The sequence below is a fragment of the Octopus sinensis genome, linkage group LG5 (assembly GCF_006345805.1).
Source record: "Octopus sinensis linkage group LG5, ASM634580v1, whole genome shotgun sequence".
Classification (NCBI taxonomy): domain Eukaryota; kingdom Metazoa; phylum Mollusca; class Cephalopoda; order Octopoda; family Octopodidae; genus Octopus; species Octopus sinensis.
In genome coordinates this window covers 88,127,490-88,137,678 of record NC_043001.1, presented here as the reverse complement: position 1 = coordinate 88,137,678, position 10,189 = coordinate 88,127,490, and the positions used below count along the sequence as shown (strand labels likewise).

The 10,189-nt window shown below is 37.1% G+C and overlaps 1 long non-coding RNA gene across 1 annotated transcript; it reads right to left on the bottom strand.

Moving 5' to 3' along the window:
- Positions 1 to 481: 481 nt before the first annotated feature.
- On the bottom strand, positions 482 to 9,536 carry LOC118763524. The gene is made up of 3 exons (XR_004999284.1): positions 9,524 to 9,536; positions 8,730 to 8,732; positions 482 to 685 (listed from the first exon to the last, which is right to left on the bottom strand). It is a non-coding gene; the product is annotated as an uncharacterized LOC118763524 (long non-coding RNA).
- Between the last annotated feature and the right edge of the window lie 653 nt (positions 9,537 to 10,189).

Below are 10,189 nucleotides of genomic sequence, written 5' to 3'. Positions count from 1 at the left end.
TCCTTTGTTTTTTTTTTGGTTTTTTTAAATGTACTAATTAGTCAGAGGAGATGAGACAGTGCTTATGACTTTCGTAGGTTTTGGAACAGGGGAAAGATTGATATTGATGATGTTCAGTTTGAAAATTTTTAGGTCAATGATTGAAAGCGGTGCGGGTAAATGGAAAGACAATAAAGCAGAAAGAAAAAAAAAGAATGGAACTGAAACGTTTCACAATATTGCATTTCCATTGTACTAGTAGAATCATTACAGCATCAGATAAAATGCTTAGCACATTTCTTCTAGCTCTTTACATTCCATCTTCAAATTCCACCAAGACAACTTTACCTTTCATCTTCTCAGGGTCAATAAAATAAAGTCTCAGTCAAGTGTTGGGGTCAAAAGGTTTCAACTAACCACCTCCCTCTAAAGTTGCTGGTCTTGTGCCAAAATATGAAATAATTACACTGTGTAACTAAATTTTTAGTTCTTTTTTTTAATCTTTGGTTCGTAAGTGCTATTTCCTATTTGGTTCAATCTAGAAATCAAAGGAAATGACTACTATTCCCTTTAAACTTTGCTTTTGTGAACTGGACATCAATGTTTTGAAACTGATCTATTTTTTCCAATTCATTTCAGATTCAGCATTGAGTTGTTGAAGCAGAAATATTGTTATAGCAAATTTGTGCTTAGTACCACAGTTTTTCTTGTCAGTTGCTTGATCTTAACCATTTGAACATGTCACTCAGTAGCTGATAATATGTACAGCTCTGATCATGAGCACGAGTAGTAGGGGAGCATCATAGCCATGTTTTGAAAGGGATTCTTTGGGATTTGAAAAAATATAACAATAGCAAAGTTTGAAGTAAATAGCCATTTTTCATATTTCCAAGGGGTAATCAAACAGGAAATAACAGTTGCTACCCAAGGACAAAAATCATATTATATAGAATTATTAAAGAAAATATCATCCTTTTCTTTAATAAAGGAGTAGTTGGCATTAGGAAGGGCATCCAGCTGTAGAAACATTGCCAGATCAGATTGGACCTGGTGCAGCCACTGGCTTTCCAGACCTCAGTCAAACCGTCCAACCCATGCCAGCATGGAAAACAGACATTAAACGATGATGATGAGGATGATGATGATGATATATATGTATATGTGTGTATATATATATATACATATGGCTATATATGTGTGTGTGTGTGTACATATATGTGTGTGTGCATATATATATATATATATAGAGAGAGAGAGAGATAGATAGATAGATATAGATATATATGCATATATGTGCATATATATATATATATATTTATATATATATATATATATGTGTATATATATATATACAGAGTGTGGTGAATATATTGTCATCTAAATTACGCAAAAATGAAAATAATACTGTCATCTCATTTTAACAGATATATTTACCAAAATTACATAAAAAATATCTTGAAATACTAAAGAGTAAATTTATTCAATAAGATAACTTTTTGCATCAACCACAGCCTCCAGATGACTTTGGAATCTCCTTTAACTCTTCTAGACAATCTCCTTGTTTAAGTTGGTGAATTCTGCCATAATTCTTGCCTTCAGTTCATCTTTGGTGTTACAAGGAGTTTTCCTAATCTCTCGCTCAACTGTGCCCCACATATGATAATCAAATGGATGCAGTCTAGGGAGTTATGTGGCCAGATGTTAGGAGTGATATGGTTACAGAAATTGTCTGACATCTATAATTGGGTTCTCCTGCTAGTGTGGTATGGTGCAGAGTCCTGTTGCTAGATGTAGGTTCCTCCAGCAGCCACCTTCTTGACCCAGGGCAGCACTACCTTCTCCAGGCACTTGATGTAGGCCTCTGTGTTGAGTCTGAGGCCATGTGGGAAGACAAATGAAGCCACAACGTCACCATCACTAGTGATCACTCTAAACAACATTATTTTGAGTGGGTGCTTGATTTTTATGTACATGTACTGTGCCAGTGGCACGTAAAAGCACCATCCGTTCATGTCCGCTGCCAGCCTCGCCTGGCCCCTGTGCCGGTGGCACGTAAAAGCACCATCCGTTCGTGTCCGTAGCCAGCCTCGCCTGGCCCCCGTGCCGGTGGCACGTAAAAGCACCATCCATTCGTGACCGTTGCCAGCCTCGCCTGGCCCCCGTACCGGTGGCACGTAAAAGCACCATCCGCTCGTGTCCATTGCCAGCCTCGCCTGGCCCCCGTGCCGGTGGCATGTAAAAGCACCATCCGCTTGTGACTGTAGCCAGCCTCGCCTGGCCCCCGTGCCGGTGGCACGTAAAAGCACCATCCGTTCGTGGCCGTTTGCCAGCTCTGTCTGGCACCTGTGCGGGTGGCACGTAAAAAGCACCCACTACACTCACGGAGTGGTTGGCGTTAGGATGGGCATCCAGCCGTAGAAACACTGCCAGATCTGACTGGGCCTGATGAAGCCTTCTGGCTTCACAGACCCCAGTTGAACCGTCCAACCATGCTAGCATGGAAAACGGATGCTAAATGATGATGATGATGATGATGATGTACTGTCCTTAGATTGACACCCAAACATTCTAAAATGTTCACTTCCAGTGTGTCATTTCCAAATTTCCAGCTGAGTGAATTGCGTCATGCTGCACCAGGCTCCAATCTAATCTGGCAGAGTTTCCACAGCTGGATGCCCTTCCTAACGCCAACCACTCTGAAGGTGTAGTGAGTGCTTTTATGTTCCACTGGCACAGGAGCTAGTCCAGTTACACTGACATTGCTCAAATGGTTTTTCATGTGTCACTGGCACAAGTGCCAGTAAGGCGACACTGGTAACGATCATGCTCAAATGGTTTTTTTTTTACGTGCCACTGGCATGGAAGCTAGTCAGCTGCTCTGGCAAGGAGCACGCTCATATGGTGCTCTTAGCACTCCACAGGCATGAGTGCCAGTCATCAAATTTGATTTCGATTTCGAATCTGGGAGCAAAATATGTATAGACACTGGAAATACAAATTCACTTACACAATTATGCATGTATGCACAGGGTATTTGGGTTAAATTTGACAGTTTGTGCAAAAGGATAAAAAAACAACATATTTTTAAAGATTGGTGATTATTATCCCACTTGAAAACAAGTGAAAGTTGGCAAGAGGATGGGCATCTTGCTGAAGAAATCTGAACTTATTGACTAGGTTATGGCTGGGAGATAGCATTTTAATCAGTTGTTGCCCTCAGCTTCCACCATGGTCCCAAGTTGGCTCCAGAACCTAGTGCATGCATTCTTCAGTGTCCCTGGACATCCCCACAAACAGTAACCTGTGGGAATTAGGAGACTAAAAACTGGGGCTGATGAATTCTTTGACAACCACTTCTGACTCTGTCTGAAGGTATGATAAAGGTTTGAGTCTTGCTGCTACACATAGGGTCTTCCAGTAGCAACCCAAGTCACCAGCCTCACATAGCCATATAATTTGAAGATATGTTTGAAGATATGGGGATGAATTCCAGTGTTCAGATGCAATCCTGCTGACTACAGCTTTGCACTTTTATAATATTCACAGAACAGTGAGCAGCAGTCCTGATGTTGGCATTTTGATATCTGGTGCAAATCTTCCAGTCTTTCATGTCTACTAACTATTCTTCAACTTCAGTTCTATATTTAAGAGATGAGGAATTATGTACATTATTTGCATTTGATAGATATTTGTCCTTATCAGGTGTCTTGGGGAAAAATATCTTAGGAATGAGAAATTTCCCATTCCTAAGATATTATTAGATGTTATTATTACTATTATTATCATTTAGGTCGCTGCTTGGAATAGAACTCAAAATCTTGGGGTTACTAGCCCATGCTCTTAACCACTATGCCATATGCCCGTGGGCAATTATGGAGTGAATTTTAGGGCTTATAAATCTAATATTTTTCTATCCTTCCTCAATACCGGTTCCCATATGCTACTTATATCTGCATTCAGTCTGCATAGTGGTTGTTGTATCCTAACATATAAGCTGCTTCTTTTAGTTTTTGTATTTTCCAGTGGTGTTCTCTATTATTTTAACTTCATCCCACAGGGGGAGGTGGTCTCCATTTTCCCATACATGATTATTCAGGCAATGACCTGAATAATAATAATAATAATAATATAATAATAATAATAATAATAATAATAATAATAACTAGATAAGACACAACATGAACTAGATAAGACACAACACACACAAATGAAAGAGAAAATAAAAAAAGAATATTATAGACGAGTTAGATCAATACTAAACACAGAGCTCAATGCTAAAAACAAGATAATAGGTATCAACACTTTAGCTGTCCCAGTTATAAGTTACAGCTACAATATCCTTAACTGGACACGAAATGAACTGACCAAAATAGATAGGAAAACAAGAAAAATAATGACAGGATCTAGGATGCATCACCCAAAATCTGACATAGAAAGACTATATATACAACGTATAGAAGGTGGTAGAGGCCTTATACAGCTGGAAAACTACTATAAAATAACCACCATAGGACTGCAAAAATATCTACTTCAGAAGGAAGGAAAACTGATCCAGATAGCGGCAAAACACGAGCAAAACAAAAAACTGTTCTCAGTATTTAAGGAAGCTGACAAATACAAACAAGAAATCATACCACCTAATAAACATGAAGAAGAAGAAGAAGAAGATGAAGAAACAACAAAAGCTATAAAACAAATGAAATCCAAACTAAAAATATAACAGCAACGAACCATGATAAAACGATGGCAAGAAAAGCCCCTTCATGGTAAATACTGGACTAAACTAAACGCAAAAGAAATAGACAAAGAAAAATCCCAGCAATGGTTGAGAAGCTCAGGACTCAAAGCAGAAACAGAGGGATTTTTAATTGCAGCACAAGACCAAAGCCTCCCCACCAGAAATTACCAAAAACATGTAATGAAAAGAAATATTACAAGTAACTGCAGAATATGTGGAGATGGACAAGAAACAATAAATCATATTATCTCTAGCTGCCCAGTCCTGGCTAAGAAGGAATATATTCACAGACATGACAGAGTTGGAACCTACATACATTGGAAGCTATGCCAACATTATGGAATAACAACAGAAAAAAGATGGTATAGGTACACACCAGAAAAGGTCACAGAAAACGAGAAAGCAACCATACTCTGGGATATGCCGATACACACAGATAGAGAAATTAAGGCCAACAGACCAGATATAGTTGTCAGAGATCATGAAGAAAAAAATGCTTTCTAATTGATGTATCAATACCGGCTGATGACAACGTGTCTCTAAAAGAAATGGAGAAACTCTCAAAATACAAAGACCTGGAAATAGAGGTAACTAGAATGTGGAATCTGAAAACAGAAACAATTCCTATCATAGTAGGTGCATTAGGCATGATAAAAAAATATTCAGACAAATACATAACAAAAACACCAGGACTTACAAACACATATAACATACAGAAAATTGCACTACTAGGCACTGCACACATCCTACGCAGAACACTTTCCATACAATAACCATCAGAGCATCACAACAAATCACAGCACATACCCAAGGCACACAGAGCTGTGCTCGGTAGTGAAGTGAAAGCACGCTATAAAAATAAAACTACTGAATAATAATAATAACAGCAACATCGAAAAATAGCTTAGGAATGAGAACCCAGGTTCAAAATTTCCCCAAGACACATGATGAAGGCTGGAGGGTATATCAGCCGAAACGTTGTGTTTACAATAGACAAGATGAGGACAAATATCTCTCAAATATAAATAATGTAAACAATTTAATCTTTATGGTCTCCAAAGTCATTGGTCAATACATCAAGCTGTTTCTAAAAAAAAGGAGACATAAAAATTTGCCAAATTTAGCCTGAATACCCAGAATATATATGATAGGCTTCTATCTAGCAAATTCACTCACAAGACTTTGGACTACCAGGGGCAATAGTAGAAGAAACTTGCCCAAGGTACCAACACAGTGGGATTGAACTCAAAGCTATATGATTGGGAAGTGAAATCCTTAACCTCAGGGCCATACCATGCCTAAATGAATCATAATTTATCTAGAAATCATGGTGGCAGTGGTGGTGGTGGTGGTGGTGGTGGTGGTGGTGGGGTACAATTTACTTAGATGCAAATTGATAATGTGGAGACACTACCCATCTATCCGTAAGTAGGTGTAGCGTGGAGGTACAATTCACCTGACTATAAATAAAAATGTGTGTGTGTGTGTGCATGCTCATTCATGTGTGTATGCATGTGTGTATGCAGAGTTGACATTTGAAATCAGTGTCAACCCAGTTTTATTGATAAATATTTTGTTGGTTAGCTCCGCAATTCTGTGTTCTAATTCTGCCAGAAGTACAGCATGAAATGAGTAAGTTCCATCAGATTGACATACTCTCAATATATTGTAGCTGATACTCCCAGAACAGAATCTTTATAATCAATTCTATGCTCCACCAATTTTCAACAGAACTGTCAGAGCATGACTGATGAATCTCAATAAAAACTTCATAGTTTTCATTAGTTTATTTGCTGTTAATGTCTGCTGCATAATTTCCAAGTGTGAAGTTTTAATATTCAAATCAATAAACTGTCAGACACTCATAAGTCATGTGACACAGTCACATGACTCTGTAAACATTGGGAAATATGTTTAATGCTTTTGATATTGTTTTGTATTAAGCTTAATATTGGGGGTGGGGGAAATTCCATTCTTGTACTATTCCATCTAATTTCTCTACAATTCCATATCATCCCTCTACTATTCCTTATAATTTATGAGCCATTCCATATAGCACTATAATTCCTGTACCATTTCAAGTAATTCCAGTATCATTCCATACAAGCCTTGTGGAGGCACATGGCCTAGTGCTTATAGCAGTGGACTCGCGGTTGAGGGATCGCAGGTTCGAATCTCAGACCGGGCAATGTGAGTGTTTACGAGCAAAACATCTAAGCTCCATGCAGTGCTGGCAGAAGGTAATGGCAAACTTCTGCTGACTCTTTCGCCACAACTTTCTCTCACTCTTTCCTCCTGCATCTAGCAGCTCACCTGCAACAGACCGTCCAGGTGGGGAACCTATACACCAAGGAAACCAGGAAACCAGCCCTTATGAGACAGGCATGGCTTGAGAAGGAATAAACATACAAGCCTTGTACTATTGCATATACCTCCTATACCATTACATATAAACTCTACCTTTTCATATGATTTCTGTACTCGTCCATATTATCTACAAACCATTCAATATGATTTTAGTACCATTCCATATAATTCTTATACCACTCATTATCATTTCTGTGTCATTCTATATTATTTGTGTATTAAATCATAGGATTTCGTTCCAGATAATTACAATTATGTGCGTGTGTGTGTGTGTGTGTGTGTGTGTGTGTGTGTGTGTGCATGCGTGCATGCGTACATGCATGTGTGTGTCTGTCCTTGTCTTGATGTTGCATTATACTTCTAAATGTCATATATTTCTAATATTCTGTAAGAACATGTCTGTCCGTGGGGAAATATTATCTTGCTTGGAAACAGGTGAGGGTTAATGATAGAGAGGGCACCTGACTGGAGAAAATCTGCCTCGTTAAACTCTGTTGAATCACACAAGCATGAAAAAACAGATTTTAAAGTGATAATGTTTTTAACATTCATGAGGATAATGACTGGTACTTAACTCTGGTTTCTTATCATAAACTTTCTCAATAAAACATTGTCACAGTCCATACTAATGTGCAACTGATGACAGAACTATTAAAAAAGGCAATGAGATGGCAGGAACATTAGCATGTCAGGCCAAATGCTGAGCAGTATTTCGTTTGCCACTACATTCTGAGTTCAAATTCCGCCGAGGTTGACTTTGTCTTTCATCCTTTCGGGGTCGATTAAATAAGTACCACTGGGATTGATATAATCAACTTAATCCATTTGTCTGTCCTTGTTTGTCCCCTCTGTGTGTAGCCCCTTGTGGGCAGTAAAGAAATAAGAACTATTAGAAATAGGACCTGTATTGGTTCCTGATTGCTTACTAAAAAAACTAGATGAAACTAAAATATTAGATATCAATTCATCGCTTAGCTGAGATGGTATGATCTCTACACCAACACAGCCAAGAGCCTAAAATTTTGTAGCCTGAAGAATATTACATCTCTAAGCCTTTTCATACTAACCTAACTGAGATTGGCTCTGTTCTTTGATATAAACGACTTGCTTTAAAAAGAGCTATATTCAAAACTTCCATAAAAATTTCAAATTATGTTCCAAGCACCAGCTTCAAAACAACAAAATTATTTTACTAACTTCATCCTATTCTTATTCATGACATGCTACATTCACATCTATCTCATTGCCAATTATCTGTCACTCTCCCTTCTTACTCTTATGAAACTACTCCCTTTTCTCCCCACTTTAATTTACTGTTTGTATTCCCTTTTATGCTCACCTTCTTGTACTTTGAGGGTTTGCTCTGGCATCCCCTTGCTACCTTCTAATCTTCTTCCCAGATACACCCACCCTTATAAAACACTGGGTGGTTATTTAACTTCTCTAGAGTAAGACACCTTGTCCCTCTATTATACTTTAACCCTCAACTTCTGGCATAAAGTCACCAACATCTTTCTCAAGTACTTCCCCTCACTTAGTAGAGGGGGCATTTTTCTTTTCTTTTTCCTTTTCCTGCACTTTATGTGTCTTGCGAGAGACTTGGCAACCTCATTACTACAAGTAGCATGAGAAAAATACCTAGTACACACTGTAAAGTGATTGGTATTGAGAAGGGCATCAAGTCATAGAAACCATGCCAAAGTCGACACTGGGGCTTGTTGCAGCCCTGCAGTTTGCCAGATCCTTTCAAACTGTCTGATCCATGCCAGCATGTAAAACAGGTGCTAAATAATAATAACGATGACGACAACAATGACAATGAAATATATATATATATATATTATATATATATATATATATATATGTGTGTGTGTGTATATATATATATGTATGTGTATATATATATATATATATATATATATATGTATATGTATGTGTATATATATATATATATATATATATATATATATATATATATATATATGTATATGTATGTGTATATATATATATGTATATAACAGCAGTTTTTGATTTTTTAGGTCTTTTCAGTGAGATTAAATACACCATTCTACCAAAAAATTTCTCCACCCAGTTGCCCTTCCCATCACCAACCTTCAACTGTTTCCAAGCAAGACATCATCTCTATATATAAAACTGAAATGCGTTTTTACCGCTTGGATCGCTTTCAATGCCACTACATCCCGTCCGATTCGCTCCAAAATTTACAGGGACATGTAGAATGAGGTGACGATGCGCGTGGGCTACCTTAGAAATCTCTATCTTAAAAGGTGTGGTTGCTAGGGGCCATCTTCCTACCTCACCCTATTTCCTCCAGTACTCTGTCACTCCTCTTCATAACTTTCAGAAGTCCACTACGGTTATTTAAAGTATCTGTCACTATCGCTATTTCCTTTCTTTTTCACTGACTCTGTTTCCTACCTTCCTATCACTTCGGCGACGTTCTTTTAAGTATATGTCTGTCACCAACAAACAACACATGAGCATGAGAACAAATATTATGAATCAGATATTCTTGCGTTCATTTATGTGTGTGTGTGTGTGTGTGTGTGTGTGTTCTATATATAAATATGTATATATAATGTATGTGTGTGTGTGTGTGTGTTCTATATATAAATATGTATATATAATGTATATATACAAAGCGTATATATCTGTATTTATGTATATTAAACTTTTTCATAGTTATATATATTTTTAAACAAATTATAAATATAATTTAATAATTTTTATTTTCAATTTAAATAATTTAAAGTTTTCAATTTTATATTTTACTAGCAGTATCGCCCGGCGTTGCTCGGGTTTGTAAGGGAAATAACTATATAAGCATTTTTAGTGAGTTATAGCAAAAAATGCATTAAAAATGGAATAAAAAATTATAGTAAATTTTTTTTTAAATCGTTGACTCATCGTAGACATTTTTAGAGAGTTACTTCCCTTATATAATAGCGAAAAATGCATTAAAATGGAATAAAAAATGATGGTAATTTTTTTTTAATCGTTGACTCATCGTAGACATTTTTAGAGAGTTACTTTCCTTATATAATTGCGAAAAATGCATTAAAATGGAATAAAAAATGATGGTAA